Raw genomic sequence first — 21,831 nt, forward strand, 5'->3', positions numbered from 1 at the left:
TACCCAGGGTAGTGTGAGCTCCTGGTGAACCAGAGCAGGGCTTTCTAAAGCACAAGGCCCAGGGCAGGGTGGTGCTGGACTTGTGTCCTGTAACAATATGACATTTATAAATGTTGGAAGACCTTCAAATAAAATTTAAATCAAGGTTTAAAAAAATATATAAACAGAAGTACAATGTCACTATTTACTTAACACTTTTGTTGTTCTTTTAAAAATCTGACATAAAAACAGGTAAGACTTTAAGTCAACCTCAGAGTATTGTATCTGAAGCCATTTCCTTTCTTTCCTCCACAGTGGATTCATCTTTATTATGACTGTCATCTGTTCCCCCTTATGCCGGAAATGAAGGGCATATAGCAAGAGTGTTGCTCAGCATCTCTGTTTTCCAGATTAACGGTTTTCTGTCCCTGATGACCCCAACTGCAATGGCTGATTGCACACTGACCTTGGCTAGACTGAAATCCATTCAGCAGAATGGATTTGTACATTCTTATAGATAGAAACTGTAGGAACAGATGGAGGAGTTGGCTACAAAAAATATGCTTATTATTACTGAAAATGTTCCTCCTCTTTCCAGCTAGGTTCCCAAGCATGGGAGTGGGCAGAAGATCCTAGTGACTCATAGCTTCTAGAGAGAAATTCACATATGGTAACCACTAAAGTCATATTTTCCTCCAATTGCTTGAACATTACATTCTTTAGGTAGGTGTAGAGATACTGTATTGCTAAGCACCAGGCAAGAAATGGGTTGCAAATTTCTGGTTTCTGTTTGACACATTCCCAAGTGGCACCAGACAGGCACCAGCATTCTGTGGTTATTTGGCAGACAGGAGAACCATGTGAGAACAATTGATATTTTGCATCTGTGGTAACTTTCCTCTGCCCATTGCTCAGGTAATGTATGAAACTGCATATATTATTATTTATATATTATCTATAACTGCACATCCTATTATTATCCATGGTGGGTATTAATCACCAACTATGAAGCTTCAAGAGGTGTGACCCAGCTGAGCCTGTGGCTGGCATCCAGGGGAAGAAAGGAGCAGCTCTGGGTGGGCACAGTGGATGGCCAACCCAAGGCTTGGCTATATGAACAGAATGTGTCTTTGGGGTGTGGAACCAGGAGCTGCTGAGGTTAACCTTGGACAAGTCATTCTGATGTCTCATCTGTTTTCCACAATTGCTGCTTTAACCAGCACCATATCTGCATCTTATGACAACTACCATTTAATTTTTCTCCTTTCCCATCCAGAAAATAGATATGATTTGTGTAGTCAGATGCAAATCTAGAGTTCTGAGATGCACTGACATAACCGTATCAATGATGAATTTAGCAGCTTAAAACTAGAAACTTTTATTATCTCCCAACACAGATGAGCTGGTGCTTTGGCTCAGGGTCTCTCAAAAGGCTGTAGTCAGGGAGTTAACCTGGACTGGAGTCATCTCAAGGCCCAACTGAGGGGCATTCTGCTTCCACTCTCATTTAGATGGCCAAGGCAGGAATCAGCTATAGGCCATGGCCCAGAGGCATCCCTGTTCTCTGACGTGTGGGCCACTCCATAGGGAAGCTCACAACATAGCTGCTGGCTTCCCTCTGAGCAAGCAAAGGAGCAAGACTGCAAGACAGATGAAGCCAGAGTTTTATTTTGTTTTGTTTTCAGCCAGAGTCTTTTTGTAACAATATCAGAAGTGACATCCCAGTACTCTTTCCATATCACATTCATTAGAAGTGAGTCACTTGCTCTGGTGTGTACTCAAGGGGAGGATTAGGGGATGAATACCAGAAGGAGGTGGCACTGGGAGCCACCTTGGAAGCTGCCCACCATAGCAACTATGCTTTTTGACAAAATTGGGTTATAATAATGTCCTTTCAAATAGAAGGGTTTTAAAAATTACTAACTTTACCACATCCCTGTCAGAAACCTAATGCATATTGCCCAACCGTAGAATATTATCTTAAGACAATGACGACACTGATGTAAGCCACTCTTGTAGCTGACAGCCTTATTATATTACTATAGGACTTTTTTTTAGTGATCCACTCTTTCTTACCTAGAGTTCAGCCAGCTTTTATCTGAACTTTACTACAGCAGTCAAACAAATGCTCTTGGTTACCACCAGAATCATAAAATGACAGCTGAAAAACAATTTTTGTTTTCACCTAGCCCCACTCCTTCCTTTCACAGTGTGGAAACACTAAGAGAGTAAATAACTTGCTCATGACACACAGCTTGGTACTAGCAGGGCTGGGTCCAGTGTAGGTTTTGGTGAACTAAACATTGGTCTTAGGACAGGCCCAATTGCATTGCCTTCCCTGGCTGGCCTAAAGCATGGGTGAAGGTCAAAAAAGCTGGGACAGAAAATAAGGGGAGGGAAGAGCCCTGGCTGGCATGGCTCAGATGGCTGCAGCACCATCCTGTATACCGAAAGGCTGGGGGTTCAATCCCCAGTTGGGGCACATACTGGAGGCAACTGGTCAATGTTTCTCTCTCATATTGGTGTTTCTCTCTCTCTCTCTATCTCTCTCTCTCTCTCTCTCTCTCTAGAGACTCTTTCTCCCTTATCCTGTCTCTAAAAATCAATAAGCATATCCTCAGGTGAGGACTAAAAAGGTGAGAGAAGAAAAAAGTGGAAGAGAAAGAGAGGAGAGAGAAAATTCCAAAAAAGAAAGAAACAGGGCTGCAAAAGAAGAGGAAAGAAGACAGCTAAAAACATTCACTGCAGGGACCACTGGAGGGCTCCACGACTTTCTGATACAGCCGCTTTAATTCAATGACATTCTGAGGCATCCATCAACACTCCACTTTTAGTGTACTGTCACTGAAAGGCAGCAGAGCACAGTGGTTAAGGCTGTGGACTCTGGAGCCAGAATGCCCAGGCCTGAGTCCCAGCCCTGCCACTGGTTTGTGTGGCCTCTGCAAGTTACTTAACCCCTCTTTCCTTGTTTTCTAAAATGGGGATAATACTAGTACACACTGCATAGGATTGCCTTGGGATTAAATGAGTTAATCAATGTAAGTGCTGACAATAGTGCCCGGCAAATTGGAAAATTCTTTTATAAACTGATGAGGAAAACACACGGATGTTATTCTCTGCCCTAAGGTGGGTTTGAGGATAGAATGAAGGTTGAGACAGAGGACAGGGTAAGGCTTCGGGATGGAATAAGGAATGGCAGTTAAGGTAGAGAGGTGTGTCAATAAGCAGTCAAATCAGAATGCCATATGCATCACCAAGCAATTCAAGGGCGTAGTCCTTTTGCCCACTCAGGCATCTTTTTAATCTTTTCCCAGATCATTCCTCAACCCCCTCATGCTCCCTTCAGCTCCTCATGCAGCAGCTGTTTGTTTCTTCCTGTCATGCATCCTCTCAGGACATTTATCCCCTGCAATGTAGAGTTGCAATGCAATTAGAACTATATAATTTTATATTATTGTAAGTATTATGTAGTATCAAAATTATTTAATTTTATTTTTTGGTGCTGTCGCTGTGGTCCTATTTCCTCCAGAGCTTTTTTCCTCTTCTGACTTTGTTCTTTTTATGGACGTAGATATTCATATGACAAAACATCTTATTAAACAATTGCTTTTCAAACTAGAACTTGCTGAGTACCTATTATGTCCTAGACCCTGTGCAGTGTTGTTTTTGTGTGTGTGTGTGTGTTTTTAAATATATCTTTATTGACTTCAGAGAGAGGAAGGGAGAGGGAGAGAGAGGGATAGAAACATCAATGATGAGAGAGTGAGTCATTGATTGGCTGCGAGCCCGTAACTCGGGCATGTGCCCTGACCGGGAATCAAACCCCGATCACCTGGATCCTACGTCGATGCTCAACCGCTGAGCCATGCCCTGCCAGGCCCTGTGCAGTGTTTTAAATGGACCCTGACAGTAACTCTGTGTATTAAGTAATGCTATTCTACCTGTAGACATAAGGAAAACTATACCTCGAGAAGTTGTCACTTGCCTGAAATTCCTTCATGTCTGCATTCCTTAATGATAACTGCATTCTAGGCAGTCTCCAAGGCCCAGGACTGACCTGGACCTCACTAGGCTCCATGAACCAGGGTTGGGGTCTGAAGAGAAAGAACCATTCCAGGCAGAAGTTGGAGTTGTTTAAGGTTGGTCTTTACGAGGGTGTAATACTGGGGAACACAAGCAGTGCTGCTTCGGTGCCCAGGGGACAAACTGCTACACAGAACAAAGGCAAGAACTGAAGAGAGTAGAATGCCATTTTCCCACCTCACAGGTTTGCCATGTGGGGTTCCCTGGAAAGGAATGTAAGCAGGAAATCAGTCTCACAGGGGCTGGGTGAAGGGGTACCCTTGGGGTGCCAGAGTACAGAGCAGAAGAACGTGCAGGATAACCCCAGGCAATTACTGGGATGAGGAGGGACTTGAGGGGTCTTAAATCCTTTACACAGGTGGGAATAATGAGGCAGTGAAAGTTGAATACTTACATTTATTTGTGACTCTATGTTAATTCGAAATTCAGTCACACAAAAACGTAAGACAAATTGTCCTCAAAGAAATGATATTTTCTGGAGTCAGATATGCAAATGTAATAAAATGTGACAAGTATTATTACAATAAAATACAGAGGGACTTAAGAAAGACTTAGCAAAGGAGCTCTAGCTGGTTTGGCTCAGTGGTTAGAGCTTCAGCCCATGGGCTGAAGAGTACTGGGTTCTATTTGGCCAAGTGCATATACTTTGGTTTTGGGCTCGATCCCCGGCCCCAGTCGGGGTATGTGTGGGAGGCGACCAGTGGATGTGTCTCTCTCACCTTGATGGTTCTCTTTCTCTTTTTCTCTCCCTTCCATTCTCTCTGAAAAGTAATGGAAAAAATATCCTCAGGTGAGGATTTAAAAAAGAGAAGAGAGAAGAAAGAAAGGAAAAAGAAGAAAAAAAGAGAAAAGAAAAAAGACTTTGCAAAGGATGTAACAACTGAGCAAGGCTCTGAGGGATGAACAAAAGATGAGTAGAAGGAATCTCTCATGCAGGAGTTTCATGTTATGAAAATTCTTTTCTCCGAAGGATGGAGAGTTAAGTTAGGGGCAAATGGTGAAGGAGCATGCCAGTAGATCTGGAATTTATTTTATAGGCAACAAGGAACCACCCAGACTTTTAAGTAAGGGTATCATGGAATCACCTTTTTTTTTTTAAGAAAGGAAATTTAGAGGGAAATTTGGACAATTAATTGAGAGGCAAAAGGTGCCCAGGTGGTAGGGGTAAGGTCCAGGATCAAAAGAGTGATGAGTCTGAGGAAAAACTGTGGGAAGACCAAGTAGCAGAGATCATAATACTGTTTCGGGAACTGTGGTTTCAGGAATAGGAGGTTCTGTGTAGCTGAGCACATTTGGTGGTGGGAGGAGGGGACGGCAGCGGCAAGAGGAAGAAAAGGAGGCTGCTCACTCACCCGCGGTGCTGGGGTTGAAGTCGCAAGTGCAGACTGAAGTTCGAGCAGAACAGAGTTGTCGGGCCTTGAAGGATGACCTTGTGCCCTTTTTCTTCCTGAATCCCCACCCTAGCACTGGGGCTGAAGCCTGCGGTGGGGAGAAGGGATGATGGGCTCCGCAAATGTTTTCTTGTATTAAACTAGAGAACTGAGCCTGGCCAGGTAGCTCAGTTGGTTGGAGTATCCTCCGGGTGTATCAAGGTTGTGGATTCAATCCCAATCAGGGCACATACAAGAATCAACCAGTGAATGCACCAATGGGTAGAACATATGGATGCCCCTCCTTCCCCCCTCTCTCCCTCTCTCCCTCTCTCCCTTCCTCCCTCCCCCCCCTCTCTCCCCCCCCCCTCTCAGCAGCTGGGAGGAACCTCTGGGAGAGCAGGTTGCAGAGTGGGATAGATTACTGAGGACCTTGAGTGCCTAAGGGTCTTGGACACCATCTAGGATACAGTGGAGAGAGGGCTCGGGACCTGACCTATGCAAGCAGCAGTGTGTTTGCTAAACTGCACATTTAGAAAATCTTAACTTTTTGTTTACATTTCAGTAATGCTCCCAAAGCAGAAAAGAAGCAAATTTGAACTAATCCTGTTCTCTGGGACTAGAAAACCCAATTCCTACCTCGAACAGACAACTTATACGTTACCCTGGAAGCTCCCTATTGGGGTCTATTTGGAAATAACGCTTGCAATAAATAAATAAATAAATAAATAAATAAATAAATAAATAAATAAATAAATAATAAATAAATAAAAGGAAATCACCTCAATCATCCAAACTGGTAAGTTTCGAAGAAAATAAATGTTTTAAAAGAAAAAGGACAAATTTTAAAAAGACCACAGACGTTGCACAGAAACCTAAACCCAGGAGAGTGGCATTTCAAAACCAGCCATTTGTTTTCTGGAACATCTTTTGTAGCCAAACCCCAACCACTCTCATCACCGGAACCCTCCCACCCTCCGTCCCCGGCCTCCAGCAAACCCTCCTTCCCACCCCCAACCACCACCTCACAAGCTCGGAGACTGACCTTGCTTGGTGGTGGCCCCGCAGCCCAGGTGCGGGGCGACCCAGCCCCACGGAGGCACGCGCGTGGGCCCAAGTCCAATCGCCGCCCGCCGCCGCCGCCGCTCCAGCAGGGGCGGTCAGGGTGCAGGCAGGAGGAAGGGGGGCGCCGGTGAGTGCGGGAGCGGGAGGAGAGCCGACGCCGGGCGGGGGGCGGCGGGGCGCCGCGGGGCCTGCCTGCTTCACCGAGTCGCCGCCGACGCGCCGCAGTCGGAGCCCGCGACGCGCGGGCGCAGGGTCGGCGCCGGGCTGCCCGAGGCGACGGCTCCCTCTCGGAGGAACGGCATCTGCGCTCAGGGCGGAGCGGCGGGCGCCGCGTAAGAGCGTGAGTAGCTGGATGCGCGCCTGGCGCTGACCCTCGGTCCGGCGAGCGGGCGACGGCGGAAGCGGGGAAGGGCACGGGGACTACCGTGTTGTCCCCGGGACGCCGGCCCGGGGCTTAGCAGAGCGCTCTCCGTGCGCAAGGGCGAGCCTTGTCGCGAACCCCCTGCTTCTCTCAGGCCGCGACCCACCGCAGGCCCCGCGGGACGGCGCAGCGGGGAGTACCGCATCCCAGGCTGCGCGGGCGGGCGCCCATCACTGCCTCCGGGCTGTGACCAACTTCTGCCTCCGTGCCCGCGCCCCACGCGTTCCGGGAAACCCTGCCTCGCCGTCTCTCTGTGCAGAGTTGGGCCTGAGGGGCTACTGAGCCGGACCCTGGGCTCCCCGGCGCGGACACCCGGCGCGGGGTTCCCGCCGGTGCGGCCCCGGCTGGGAGCGCAGGGGCCGGGCGGCGCGCTCGGGCGTGTGCGCGTGCGGGTCTCCGCGGACACATCTGGGCGTGGGCTTTGTTCAGCTGTGCTTTCACCTGCGCGACCGCGGAGTTCTGGGTGAGCCAACCTCCGCTCTCGCCACTCGGGGGGAACTGGGGGAGGCTAGGGACGGCAGGGTGGCGGCTTTCCTGGGCTTTGTGGCCCCACAGGTGCGGACCCCGGGGTTCCTGGTGCCCCGCCCAGACTCTCTGGGCTGGGACTTGTTGGGGCTGGCTCGCTGGGGCTTGGGGCGGACTAAAAAGAGCACCTCGCAGCCCAGGCTCGCAGAGGGGGTGTCTTGGCAACAGCTTCGGCCGGAGAGGCTGTGTTGAGCCGGGAGTGACTGCCGGCTCCGGGGCATCCATTGCGCGGCGACGCCATCTGCGCCGGGCCCCGCCACGCCGCGCGGGTGGGCGCCGCAGCAGATCGCCGGCTCAGCCGTTCCCAGCCCGCATCTGCCAGCGCACGGAGCTGGGGAGCAGGGAGTCGTCATCTCTTCCAGAGCGGTGTACGCCGGGCAGCAAGTGACGCCGGTGGGTTCCCTGGGAGGAGCAAACACTTCCCTTCCCTCCGGATTGTCCCCCGGCCCGCAGCCTCATCCTCTGCGCCCGCACACTCCGTGGCCGCCACGGCACAGCCGCGGGCGCGGAGGGAGGGTGCTGGCGCTGAGAGGTGGCGTCGCTTTCCCACCCGGCCTCTCTCCTGTCTTTCTGGCGCATCAGCCCCAGCCAGAGGCCACATCGGGCTCGTAGACGTCTGTCCTAAACGGGAACATTCTTTTCCTGACGAGTCCCGCGTGGTTAACGCGCAGAGGTGCAGTTCCGAGGGGCTATGCCCTTCTTCGCCCTAGGCTCTTGCAAGAAGAGGTGGAAGCGAGTATAGTGGGCCGGGGGACATTCGTGCAGCACCTGGAGCTCCCCCTGGGGCTATCCTGGGAAGTAATACCGTAGCCACCGAATACAAACCGGGGAGGCTGCGCTGCGTTGGTTGGGACTGTTTTATGCTAACCATGCCCTGTTATTAAAATATTGTAATAACAGCTCAGGAGTAAGTGAGACCCTTCCAGAAGAACTGAAATGGGTTTAAACAATTGGACGCTTTTTACTTGAATGATAATGGTAGTCAACATTTTTTGAAAAGCTTCAGATATGCTGGGTGCTGTGCAGTTTACAAGTATCATCTCATTTACTTTCCACAACGGCCCCATTTTAAACACTGGGAGATGGAAACTTAGAGAAACCAAGTAACTTTCCTAAGACCACATAGCTAGGAAGTGGGGCGACAAGGGTTAGCTTTTTGGCCCTACACTTTGTCATTCAAGACTGTGAAAATGTGGCCTTTTAGAGGTTTATTAGTTTAGAGGAAGCCTGAAATCATACGGTATTCAAAATCAGGGACATATTATAAGCCCATTTAATTTTAACCCCTGCAGACCTCACAGTAGCAGGCAATGTAGTAATTCAGCGAATTGTATTGTGGAATAGCCTTTTATTGCCTTTTGTTGCCCTTGAATTCCTTTACAAATTCCTTTATTCCTGTTAGCTTTTAAGTACTTGGCGGTTAACCCACAATCCAACTATTTACAGTCACTGTTTCTGGCATATCACAATTTTTGAGAAACTTTTTTTTTTTTTTTAAGAAAAGGTAACTTTTCCATTTGTCAAACGTTTCTATTTCGGGTACCCAGCCTGAATCTCTTTTGTAGACCCTTTTGACTTTGGAAGATTTACTCCTCAAACTGAATGTTGAATTTGAATAGAACTCTAGTATAAAATCTTAGAAAAGCATTCAGTATCATATCTATATATAAAAAACTGTGTGGTGCACTTAATGCTCCATGTTAACTAGTAGAAACAATAATTTGAACTAAAACAAAATCAGCTATTCCTGAAATAGCTTTTAGAATGACTATAATTGACTGATCAATTGGAAAAATGAGTTCTAAATTCTACTGACTCATAGTCTTCTTTCTACCTGCTTTTACTTTATTGCTGGAAAGTTGTTAAACATGTCACATAATCCAGGAATTTTAGAGCTGTAAGAGAACACTTGGTAACCTTTGGGTTTCACAGTAACTACATTGGGGCTGGGAGAGGTTACCCAGCCCTCTAATGCAGGGTAATGGTGAGGTCTTTGGACTGTAGGCCAGTGCCCTTACACCACATCATTTTTATTATTGCATCATTGACAGTAAATGAAAAGTAAATTGTCTTTGGAAATGATACTTTCTGTGAAGCCAATGTGACAATAACAATAAGAGTTGGGTGTGACAGCTTCAGGAAGATGAGAGGGTAATGAGAATGTACACACCTGGGCTATGCAAAATTTCCCTAAGAGTCATTTCAAATAATGCTTTTGTGTTGGTATAGTTTTCCTTGTGTAATCGGTTGAATATAAATAGAATCTGAAGATATTATATTGTGTATGTACAAAGGAGTTATTTAATGGAACCCCACAGGAAGCTTTTCTGATAAAGAGATTCATTCATTCATCCATCACTCTTTAATGAGTGCATGACTTACTGTTCTAAGCACTGGGAATACAGTGGTGAGCAAAATAGAATTCCTGCCTTTGGGGAGATTGTAATTTTATGGTACATACTTCCAAACACAGATTATTTTTTACCTACTATAAATGTATAATTTGATGAACTTAAGTAAACTGAACACACGGGACTAGTGCTCAAAACAAGGAACAGAACATTGTGCACATTGGAGAAAGCCCTCTTGTGGCTCTTACCAGTCATTACTCACCTTAAGGTAACCACTGAGACACCCATGCTTTTTTCTGATATCCTCACATGAAATCAGTCTTTGTCCTAGTCAGCTCAGGCTATCTTAACAAAATACCATAAGCTGGGTGGTTTAAAGAACAGACATTTACTTTCTTACATTCCTGGATTCTGGAAAGTGGAGATCAGGGTGCCAGCATGGCTGGGTTCTCATGAGAGCTCTCTTGCCAGCTTGTAGACTGCTATCTTCTCCTTGTGTATTCATATATCCTTTCCTTGGTGCCTGCCTGTTGAGAGAGAGACTGCCCCTCTTCCTCTTCTTGTAAGGCCACTGATTCTATTGGATTGGGACCCACCCTTATTACCTTATATAACCTTAATTACCTCCTAAAAGCCGTATCTGCAAACATAGTCATATTGAGTATTAGGACTTCAACATATGAATGGGGGGGGGGGGAGGCACAGTTCAATCCATAGGTGTCCTGATTTGCTGCCTCAGTTAGCAGCCTTTGGAGCCTCATCCCCACTTACAAAGAAAGTTTCCATTTGAAAAGCATAGTAACCAGTAACAAATTTAACAAGAATATAGAGTTCCTAAAGCATTCTTTTTCTCTAGGAAGTTTTGCGTGTTTGCATACAAAGACTGCTTTAGTCTTCAACTGCTGAGATGATTGGCAAAGAGGAAAATGAAAATGATTCGAAATGATTTAAAATTACTAAATACATTTGAATGAATTTCCCTTTTATATTTCATGTTTTCCCACCAGAAGGAGGCTTGGCTTTCCTGCCAGGTGAAGACAGAGGAGATAGTAGGGATTGTTTGGCATCTAGGGGTGTCAAGGACAAGAATCCAGTAGCTTATTGTATTTAACCCTTTGTCCACCCAGGCAAACAAAAGGCCCCTTTAATTTTAAAGAGTCTTTTATTGACATCAGAGGCTGAAGTTTCTAATACTAAGAAAGTGTTTCCAAATGAACTGATGAGTGTTTATTTTCCCTCTTAAAATGTGAAAATGAGCCTGGCCAGGCGTGGCTCAGTGGTTGAGCGTGGGCCTAGGATCCAAGAGATTGCGGTTAGATTCCAGTCAGTGCACATGCCCGGGTTGCAGGCTCCATCCCAGTTGGCGGTGTGCAGGAGGCAGCCGATCAATGACTCTCTCATCATTGATGTTTCTGTCTCTCTCTCTCCCTCTCGCTTCCTCTCTCTCAAATCAATAAAGATATATTTTTTAAAAATATACGAAAATGAGGGCTACATGAAGAAAATATGGGACTGTCTCTGCCTCCAGTTTTAGCAACAATAACTCTTTCAATATCAGGTTGTCTTTAAATGGGGGAGCAAATGCAATATACTTATAGAAAATAGGATGTTTTTGCTAAGTTCTTTATTGTGGTGAAATATATGTAAGAAAATTTACTGTTTTAACCATTTTTAACTGTATAGTTTAGTGGCATTGAATACTTTACATTGTTTTGTACCTATCACCACTGTCAGTCTCTCCAGAACTTTTCTTAGCTTCCCAAACTGAAACCCTGTGTCCATTAAACACTAACTCCCTATTCCCTTTCCTGCCCCCAACCCTGGAAAGAATCATCCTACTTTCTGTCTCTATGAATTTGACTACCTTAAGTATCTCATATGAGTGAAATCATGTAGTATTTGCCCTTTTGTAGCTGGCTTATTTTATTTCACTTAGCATAATGTCTCAAGGTTTATCTATGTGTCAAAAGTTCCTTTTTTTAAAGCTGAATAATATTCCATTGTATATTCATACCACTTTTTCTTTTTTTTAAGACAAGTGTTAACCTGTTAATGGACAGTTGAGCTATTTCCACTTTTTCGCTATTGTGAACAATGTTGCTATGAACATGTGTGTACAAATATTTTTTTGAGTCACTGCTCTCAACTCTTTTGGGCATGTAGCCAGAAGTGGGAGTGTTAGATCATACAGTGATTCTATTTTTTTTTTTTTTAATTTATCTTTATTGTTGAAAGTGTTACAAATGTCCCGTTTCTTTCCCCCATTGACCCTTTCCACTCTGCTCCTGCCACCTCTCCTGGCCTTCCCTGAATTATTGTCTGTCCATGGGCTATGCATGTATGCATATAAATTCATTAGTTAATCTCTCCCCTCCCCTGAAATATGTCAGTCTGTTGCATGCTTCAGTGTCTCTGGATCTTTTTTGTTTGTCAGTTTATTTTATTCATTAGATTCCACATGTAAATGAAACCAGGTGATACTTGTCTCTCTGACTGGCTTATTTCGCTTAGCATAATACTCTCTAGGTCCCTCCATGCTGTCTCAAAGGGTAAGAGATTCTTCCTTTTTTACAGCTGCATAGTATTCCATGATGTAAATGTACCACAGTATTTTAATTCACTCATCTGCTGATGAGCACTTAGGCTGTTTCCTGATCTTAGCTATTATAAATTGTGCTGCTATGAACATAGGGGTGCATATATTCTTTCTTCTTGGTGTATCTGGCTTCTTAGGACATATAGTCCTAGAAGTGGGATTACTGGGTCAAATGGCAGTTCCATTTTTAATTTTTTGAGGATACTCCACACAGTTTTCCATAGGGGCTGCACCAGTCTGCATTCCCACCAGCAGTGTACTAGGGTTCCCTTTTCTCCACATCTTTGCCAGGCCTTGTTGTTGTTTGTTGATGTGTTGATGGTAGCCATTCTGACAGGTGTGAGGTGATACCTCATTGTTATTACTCATACAACTCAACACAAGGAAGACAATCAAATTAAAAAATGGGTAGAAGACCTGAGTAGACACTTCTCCAAAGAGGACATCCAAATGGCCAAGAGACATATGAAAAATGCTCAAAGTCACTAATCATTAGAGAGATGGTAATTCTATTTTAATTTTTGAGGAACCACAATACTGTTTTCCATAGCAGCCAGACAATGTTACATTCCCACCAAGAGTGCACAAGGATTCCAGTTTCTCCACATCATGGCCAACACTAATTTTCTGATTTCTTTTCTTTTTTTAATGTATCTTTTTATTGATTTCAGAGAGAGGAAGGGAGAGGGGGAGAGAGAGATAGAAACATCAATGATGAGAGAATCATCATTGATTGGCTGCCTCCTGCATGCCCCCAACTGGGGATTGAGCCCCCAACCCAGGCATGTGCCCTGACTGGAAATCAAACCTCGATCTCCTGGATCCTAGGTCAATGCTCAACCACAGAGCCAGGCCCAACTGGGCAATTTTCTGTTTTCTTCATAATTAATAGCTATCCTATTGGGTGTCAAGAGCTATAGTTGTTACTTTTTAAAGTTATAAATTAATATACAATGTATTGTGAATAAGTCATTCATAATGTTTTCTAACTTATCAATTTAACTTTTATTAATAAGGAGATGTATGGTTTTTAAGAAGTGTTCATTGACTCCATACTTTGTGCAAAGCATCAAATCGATGCTGTGTAGCACGTGTATCATTGTCCAGGATAAGCCAGCATTGGTAACATACATTCAGGTTATTATTTTTAAATGTTGAATTAGAGCATATGTGTCTATAGTGCACTTGTGCTAAGTGATTTTGTTATGAGGTTAGATTAAATATTATTATGCTTTTATTTTACTGAAAAAAATGACATTATTATTTTAACCCATATCTAGAGCAAATTTGCCTCATATCTAGAAATACTTAGAGATGTGCTGGCAGTGTAAATTCCAGGTCTGCACTGGACATTTTACCCCACCATTGAGTCTTTAAAGATGACAGCACAAACCCTCACCACCCAATTATAATTGCTTAGCTGAGCTAATAAAAAAGATGTGGTGTCAACTTAATTGACCTATTTTACTAGCCTACAAGATTTGAATTTCAAATTAGAAAAGGGTAATTTTTAAAAGTCTGATGGAAGATTTCCCTCGACTGACTAAAAAACTAGTGAATAAAAGAAATGGTAAAGGAAACAAATCTACAAACACATTTGCTCATCTACTGCACATACTGCTCAGTTTAAAAGCAGGAATGACAAATCTTGTCTTTTGTGCTCTCTGATTTTCTTCTGCACTGCCCGGTACTAAATAAAGCATAGCTGAATTCACATGAGAATGAAAATGACAGTCACTGTCAGATTAAAATGATCCTTTAAAAAATTCTTCTTATTAAATGACAAGAAGGGCTGGAAAAAATATTTTGAATATGTATTTATATGTATATTTAAATTTTATGATGTGCATGGTATATTGGTTGAAAACCCACTATAACCAGAAAAATATATTCCCAGGGCAATCTGAGGGAATCCTGTAGGAGGTCTTCTACTTGTAATATGCAATGAATTTGATTTGTCTTTCTCAAGTGGGCTGAGAGCATTCAAAAAATTCAGTATATGTATTCAGTTTGTAGTGATCTTTTCTCCAATTTCAACTTTAAAGCTACTTTCATGCCACTTTTAGATGCCCTTGGCATTTGAATGGCACACACTTTTGATGAGTATTACAAACTCATGTAAAACACCATTAACATACTCTCTCTCAAGGGAAAGTGAAAGTAGTAATGTTCCATTAATTATACCTTAAGGTAAAAATGGAATGTCAATGTCGAAAGAGTTTCATCCCGGAGTTTTCTCCGTCTTTGAGGAAGGATGGCCTGTGAGCTGGAGTGCTGCCGCCTTCCAAAGCCTTGTGTGCTTTTCAGTCCCGTACCTCAATAGAGAGCTGAAAGGACAGAACTGAACAAAGGAGGCCTGTTTTGCCTGCCCCACTTGCTGGGCTGTTGTCTTGGCCCTTTTCAGTGAAGGAAGGAGGGGGAGCTGGGTCAGAGTTGAAGAACACTGAAAAGGAATTCAAGCTTCATGTCGAAATTTGAATTATTGCTTCAGTTTGAGTGCGGAGCAGATTAGTTTGAATTGAAATTTTTGAATCTGCGGAAGCTTAAGTGACAGATGGTGTTGGGACAACGTACATGGAGCTGGATGGTGTTCCTGAAATGTTGAGTGCCCAAGTGAGGCACTCGGTAAACATCTAGTTAACTAACAAAAGTTTGAAAACTGTAGGAAGTGCAGTTTGATGCTGTACGCCACATTAAGACATTGGACTGTGAATTAAGGGGCGGCCCCTGCGTCTGGCATACACTCAGATGCACTTGTCCCCCCTAATTGCATTGCAGATCTTTTTCTGACCGTTCTGCTGCTTTCACCTCTAGTATCTGGCTGAATAAATGTAGAAATGCCCAATCAGCTTCGCTTGTACATTCTCCTTGCCGTGTTTTGATATTGATTACAGATTGTTTTGATATGAACAAGATAAATCTGCTGTAAACATCGACTAACCAGTGTTTTCTCCTTTATGAATATATTTAAGAAGAGTGATTTCAGCTTTCTGCTTCTAGAGGAAATCCATCACTGTTATATTTGTTATTGAAGATATGGCACATGGTTCCCCATCCAGTTTGGTAGGCAGCGTCTGATTTAAAACATTTCAGAAAGAGAAGTTAGCTGAATGTATAACTAGAATAATAAATAGCTACTGGGAAGTTGAGGTTATTGAAATGTAGGAGAAATGAAAAATAATTTTGGATAATTTGAAATGCTTCCTGAGGTTCCATAAAACTACAAATGGAAAATTTTGCTTTGATATCTTTGACCACTTAGATGACTTTTTGGCAATAGTCCTTTGTTCTGATGTTAGTGGCATGATAGCTAGAAGCCATTTTTTATATACACTTAATACATTCAAATGACTATTTCTACTTTTAGGGAAGTAATATTACATGACAAAAAATTTCTACATGAACAAAAAAGTGAAGTAGATATTCAGAGATAATAATATTAATTATGTAATGTAAACAAAAGTGAATTTACTTCAGAATTGATTATGTTAACTATATTGTATTTTACATCGGTCGTGATATATACTTTGTATGTCTCATAAATTTTAAGGTAACTTGCATTTTAATAGTTGGAAAAGGGTTTTTAAAACTCCATGGCTCTGTATATATTTCTAATAACAGTTACCTTGTTGCAAAATTAAGTGGAAAGTAAAATATATCAAGGGTTTATTGCTGTCCTAGAACTATGTGCGAACTCATTAAACAGTAGGGAGTGAGTTCATGGTCAGATTGATATTAGGACTGGGATTGGAAGAGTAGAAATCAGGGAGTGTGAAGGATTCAGATGGTGGGGAGGCTCAGGTGGATAATGTGACTTGTGACATCCTGGAGAAGTGTCCTATATAGAAGGCAGAAGGAGCAGAAGGAATTTTAAATAGGAGAGAGTAAAGAACAGAGCACTGTAAAGGTAATAAAACCTGAAAGAAAAAGAGAGTTAAAAATGATTGTGGTAATTGCTTGCTAATAGAGAATACTCTCCATTCCATAGCATTCAATACTAAATTTTTTTTTTTTTAATATATCTTTATTGATTTCAGAGAGGAAAGGAGAGGGAGAGAGAGAAACATCAATGATGAGAGAGTCATTGATCGGCTGCAGCCCACAACCCGGGCATGTGCCCTGACCAGGAATCGAACCCTGATTGCCTGGATCCTAGGTCGACACTTAACCGCTGAGCCAAGCCCGGCCGGGCTCAATACTAAATATTTTAAGGAGAATTTTTTGTGGTACATTAGGTCATTGAAGTAACTTGACAACATAAAATAGAAATAACTCATAAGCCACTCCTCAAAAATGAAATATGAAATACATTTACTTTGAAAGTAAATGCATTGAGAAGAATTTACTGAGTCAAAGCTAAAATTATTTCAGCATAAAACAGTTAAATTCTTAATCAGATTTTCTCTTCTTTCAGGGTATTTTGTTCCTTTATATACAGATGGCCCCACCTTGAGAAAATTAGATATGTGAAAATATGAACTTGCCAAACACATTTGGGGTGATTATTAATATTAAACAGGATTCTTTGTTGTTATAAGGATTATATAATGAGTGAGCTCCTATAATGTTTCATAGTTCAATTCAGGAACAGCTTTTCGGGGATATCTAAATAGACAGATTATTCTCTTTACCATGCAAGGTAATGAGGTGCAAATTGATGGAGTGAAATATCTAAGACCCTAGACAAGGACAGAATATAGCCAGTGATTTGTTTCTGAAAATCACCATCTCAGTGTACTCTTTAGATCTTTTAACATTTGCCTTGAAAGACAATTGTGTGAAGATCGTTTGAAAGATTTATGGGAACCATTTGGTGACATTTGGTGTTGACCAAAATTTATTTGCAAATGTACTAATAGGCAGCTAGCAGTGCTAGTTCTAGGATAAATTACCAGCTTTAGATCCATTTTATCACTTTAAATTTTTAGCCTAGATTTTGTTACATTAAACTGACATTTAAAATTTTTATGTACAAGACCACACTTTCCTTATTTTTTACTCTGGACAAGCAGAATACATCTTAGGAAAGCAGTTACTTCTAGGGAAAATGGAAATGCGCTCTGCTCTGATCATCTTCTGAGCATAATTTCAGCTCTCCCCAGTCCTCCTTCAATCCCCTCTACATAGTTAGGAGAGAGGCCAATGATGAATATGCATGTGTCACACACCTGTGACCAAGAGATCCTCCATCAAGAAATGGCAGAGTATCAGTTACTTGAAATGGATGACTTGTGGCAGCTGCTGTCTGTGGCTCACCGGGCTCACTGCCCTGCACCAACAGCTGCACAGCACATCCTGCCATCAGACCGCCTCAGCCACCTCCATCAAAAAAGGGGCTGAGCCTTCTGATCCCAAGGTGTTACTTCATGGGTACTCTGTTCCTGAGGTAGAATATATAAAGATGTCTCTGAATTTTAGGAAAGAAAATCACAATGATTTTTATAACTTTTTACTATTAATAAATAACAATAATCTATGTTGTTTATTGGTTGCTTAACTATATGAACATCTTACAAGAATTATCTCATTTTGTCTTCATAACAGTCCTTTATGTCAGAGGCCAGCAAATTTTTTCTGTAAGGGCCAGATAGTAAATATTTTAGACTTTGTAGGTCATGCAGTCTCTCTCAAAACAGTCAGGGAAAATGTGTAAATGAGTGGGCATTTCCATTTTCCCATAAACTTTCTTTACAAAAACAAGCCAAAATTTGCCCATGGTTCATAGTTTCCCAACTCCTGCTTTAAGCTATTATACCCTTTTTTAAATTTTTTTATTTTTTATTTTTTTTAAAAATATATCTTTATTGATTTCAGAGAGAGGAGAGGAGAGGGAGAGAGAGAGATGGAAACATCAATGATGAGAGAGTCATTGATCGGCTGCAGCCTGCAACACGGGCATGTGCCCTGACCGGGAATCGAACCCTGATCACATGGATCCTAGGTCTACGCTTAACCACTGAGCCACGCCCGGCCGGGCTATACCCTTTTTTTTTTAAAAAAAAATTCTTACCGAAGGATATTTTTCCATTGATTTTTAGAGAGAATGTAAGGGAGGGAGGAATGTATGTGATGGGGCGGGACTGGGGAGAGAGAGGGAGAAACATTAATGTGAGTCTGGTTGCTTCCCGCGCACACAGTCCGAGGGCCAACGCTCTAACCACTTAGCCAAACTGGCCAGGGCTAGTATACCCTTTTTATAGATGAGAAAAACTGAGGCTTAGGGTGTTTAACTAAAGCGTCAAAATAGCACAGCTGTTAAATTGCAGAATTCAAGGAGTCTGACTTCCATTCCTTAGTCTTAACTCCTATGAGCTACAGGTTATCCTGCCATGAGAAATGACAAGAAATGGAATTTTAGTTTCTGCATTTTGTAAATTATAGATTATGACCCAAACTTCTAAGAGAAACTTCCAGTTCCCTTAGAAACATGGAGAGAAGAGTATCAGTCCATGTCTTGAAGATGCTATTTAGGTACTATAGGTAGGCTAATCTACAGCACAGTCAAGTGATGGGACTGCATCTTGAGTAATTGAATAAACCTTTTAAGAGTCTCCAAATGACCTAATATTGTGGCCATTTTTGTCTATAGGATTGCAGAAGCCAAATTACCCTAATTAAAAAATACATGTAAATAATTACTTTTAAAATTTGCTTATAAATTGGTGGCCCGTGTATTATGTAGTACAATAACTTTGGCATATTCCCAGGAAAGATTTTTATTTTTATAAAAAACAAATTATGCAGAGGAGTTACATGTTTAATATAAAACCCTTGAATGAGAATTCTAAGCAGTTTTTATTTTCCAGGATGGACAACTCCTTTTGTGTTTTATTTCCATGGTAACAGTTAAGTTTCGTCTTGAGAACAACAAACCTACAAGATAATCATCCAATTCACATTGTTGGGCATCTCCTTAGGGAATTTGTAGTGCTTCATGATATCAAGATAGCACCTGAAGTAGAATAGCACAGGCTTGCTGTGTTTTTTATACAACAAAGCTGAAGTTAGGAAAGTTTTAGTTTTAGGCAGAAGTTTAGCATACTCAAAATACCATGAGCGGTCAAACTTCAAAGAGGTACCAGGGACACAGTAAAGAACTCCAGAGCTCACAGTTCCTGACCTCCGGGCGAATGAAATTTTAGGAAGCGTGCAGTTGGCAAAATGGATGCTTCATGTGACTAAACATTGTTGCTTGTACTTTGTCTGAGGGAAGCTCAAAATGGAGCCACTCCCTGGTGGAGAAATCAGAGAGTGGAAACTCTTGTGGGGAAGTAACCCTACTCTCTTTGAAAATCTGAAGTCTTTGAATTTAAGTGAGCCTCCATTCATACTAAGAAAGCTGACAGAGGAATAAAACCCAACTAGTGGAGAAGTTGACTACTGTGTTCCTGTGAAGTGGTTACTGTGAATTAATTCGTATAACAAATTATAAAGGTCATGGTCAGTAAATGTAGAAAAGGAAATTTTGTGAATCATTTCCTAGAAAAGATAGTCTTAGGCGTAGTTCATTTAATGAAAAAAAATGTAGCCCAAATGAAAAATGGAATTATGATACCATGGACAACTTTTTGTTTATTTTCTTCGCATTATTTTACATATCATATAACCTGCCTATGGTAAGTATACAACTTAGTAATTTTTAAAATACATTTAAAAATTGTGCAACTGTGGTAAACAAATTTCTAAGATGGCCTCAAAGGTTCTCTTCCCTGTTGTATGAACCCTGTATAATACCTTCCCTTAAAGTGTGGGCAGGACCTGTGTACATGGTGGGTTTCCATAATTAGGTTACACATTTTAGAGCAAAGGTGATGGGATTTTGTATATGTAATTAAGGTCCCAAGCAACTCAATTAAAAGTTAGTGGAAATGAAAGACTGCATTTCTAACAAGTTCCCAGGTTGCAACACAAGGTATCATATTTTGAGACATACTGGACAGAAAATGGGATAGACAGGGTCAGAGAGTGGATCAAGTCTTCTCACGATATACCTTTTTTATGATTTTGATTTTTGAAAAACATGTGCATGTATTACCAGACTAAAAAGCAAATCTTAATTAAAAAAAAACAAATACAAAACAGAGTGGGAAGAGAGATATTCTGGCTAGCCTGACTTAATCGGGGTAAACCCTCCAAAAAAAGATAGTCATAAGCAAGACACTTTCCCATGGGCCTTGAAGGAATTTTTATCCATCTTGTGACATTTGTGGAGATGTTCCTTGCGGTCCTTCAACCAAAAGGAACTTGGTCCTAGTGCTGTCAGCAATCTGAATGAGCTTGGAAGGGGAGCTCCAGATGAGAAAGCAACCTGGCAAACACCTTGATAGACTCAGCCATGTCCAGACTTCTGACCTGTGAGAAACTATGAGATAAAAAATGTGTTGTTTTAAGACTCTAAGTTTGTGGTAACTTACTGCATGGCATAAGAAAATAATATATAGCAACTGCCCCCACAATCTAGTTTTGAACATTTTTGTCACTTCCTCCCAAATATTCTTGAAGCCATATGCAGCCAAATTCTCCCACCCCAAGGCAACCACTGATCTGCTTTATTTCTCTACAAATTTGCCTTTATTGTACATTTCATATTAATGGAATCATACAATTTGGAATCTTTTGTGCCTGACTTCTTTCATTTAGCATGTATCAGTGGTATTCCATTGTGTGGAGGTACCACATCGTGTTAATATATTCAGCAGTGGGTGGACATTTGGGTTATTTCATATTTGGGGCAATTATGAATAATGCTGCTGTGGACATTAGCATGTAAGTCTTTGTACCCATGTTTTCATTTCTTTTTTTCTTTTTCAATCACAGTTGAAATACAATATTACATTACTTTCAGGTTTACACTCCAGTGATTAGACATTGTAAAACTTACTAAGTGATCATCCTGAAAAATCTCATATCCATCTAACACTTAGTAAGTGTAAAATTCAGCATATGTAATATAATCAATAATATTACACCCCCATGACTATACTGTAATTACTAATTTGTACTTCTAAATCCCTTCACCTTTTTCAAGCATCCCGCCAACCCCCTACCATCTGGCAACCAGCAAAAAGTTATCTGTTTCTGTTCCGCTTGTTCATTTATTTTGATTTTGAGATTCAATTGTTGATAGATATATATTGATTGCCATTTTATTGTTCATATTTTTTATCTTTAAAAACCCTTTAACATTTCATGTAATACTGGTCTGGTGGTGATGAACTCTGTTGGCTTTTTCTTATCTGTGAAGCTCTTTATCTGACCTTGAATTCTGAATGATAGCTTTGCTAAATAGAGTAAGCTTGATTGTAGGTTCTTGCTTTTCATCACTTTGAATATTTCTTGCCACTCCCTTCTGGCCGGCAGAGTTTCTTTTGAGAAATCAGCTGACAGTATTATGCTTTTCTCTTCCTGCTTTTAAGATTCTCTCTTTGTCTTTAACCTTTG

The 21,831-nt window shown here is 41.9% G+C and overlaps 1 protein-coding gene and 1 long non-coding RNA gene across 2 annotated transcripts in view; one reads left to right on the forward strand and one right to left on the reverse strand.

The window, feature by feature from the left end:
- Positions 1-1,625: 1,625 nt before the first annotated feature.
- Positions 1,626-6,974, reverse strand: LOC308561491. Its single transcript, XR_013999512.1, has 3 exons — positions 6,478-6,974; positions 5,415-5,541; positions 1,626-3,385 (listed from the first exon to the last, which is right to left on the reverse strand). It is a non-coding gene; the product is annotated as an uncharacterized lncRNA (long non-coding RNA).
- NRCAM (neuronal cell adhesion molecule) overlaps positions 6,661-21,831 on the forward strand; it is a 323,274-nt gene continuing 308,103 nt past the window's right edge. Inside the window, exon 1 of the mRNA XM_081146728.1 lies at positions 6,661-6,837. The gene's annotated coding sequence lies outside the window, so the exon portion shown is untranslated. The remainder of the gene's footprint in view (positions 6,838-21,831) is intronic.

This window comes from Miniopterus schreibersii, assembly GCF_964146895.1.
Source record: "Miniopterus schreibersii genome assembly, chromosome: 9".
NCBI classification, from domain to species: domain Eukaryota; kingdom Metazoa; phylum Chordata; class Mammalia; order Chiroptera; family Miniopteridae; genus Miniopterus; species Miniopterus schreibersii.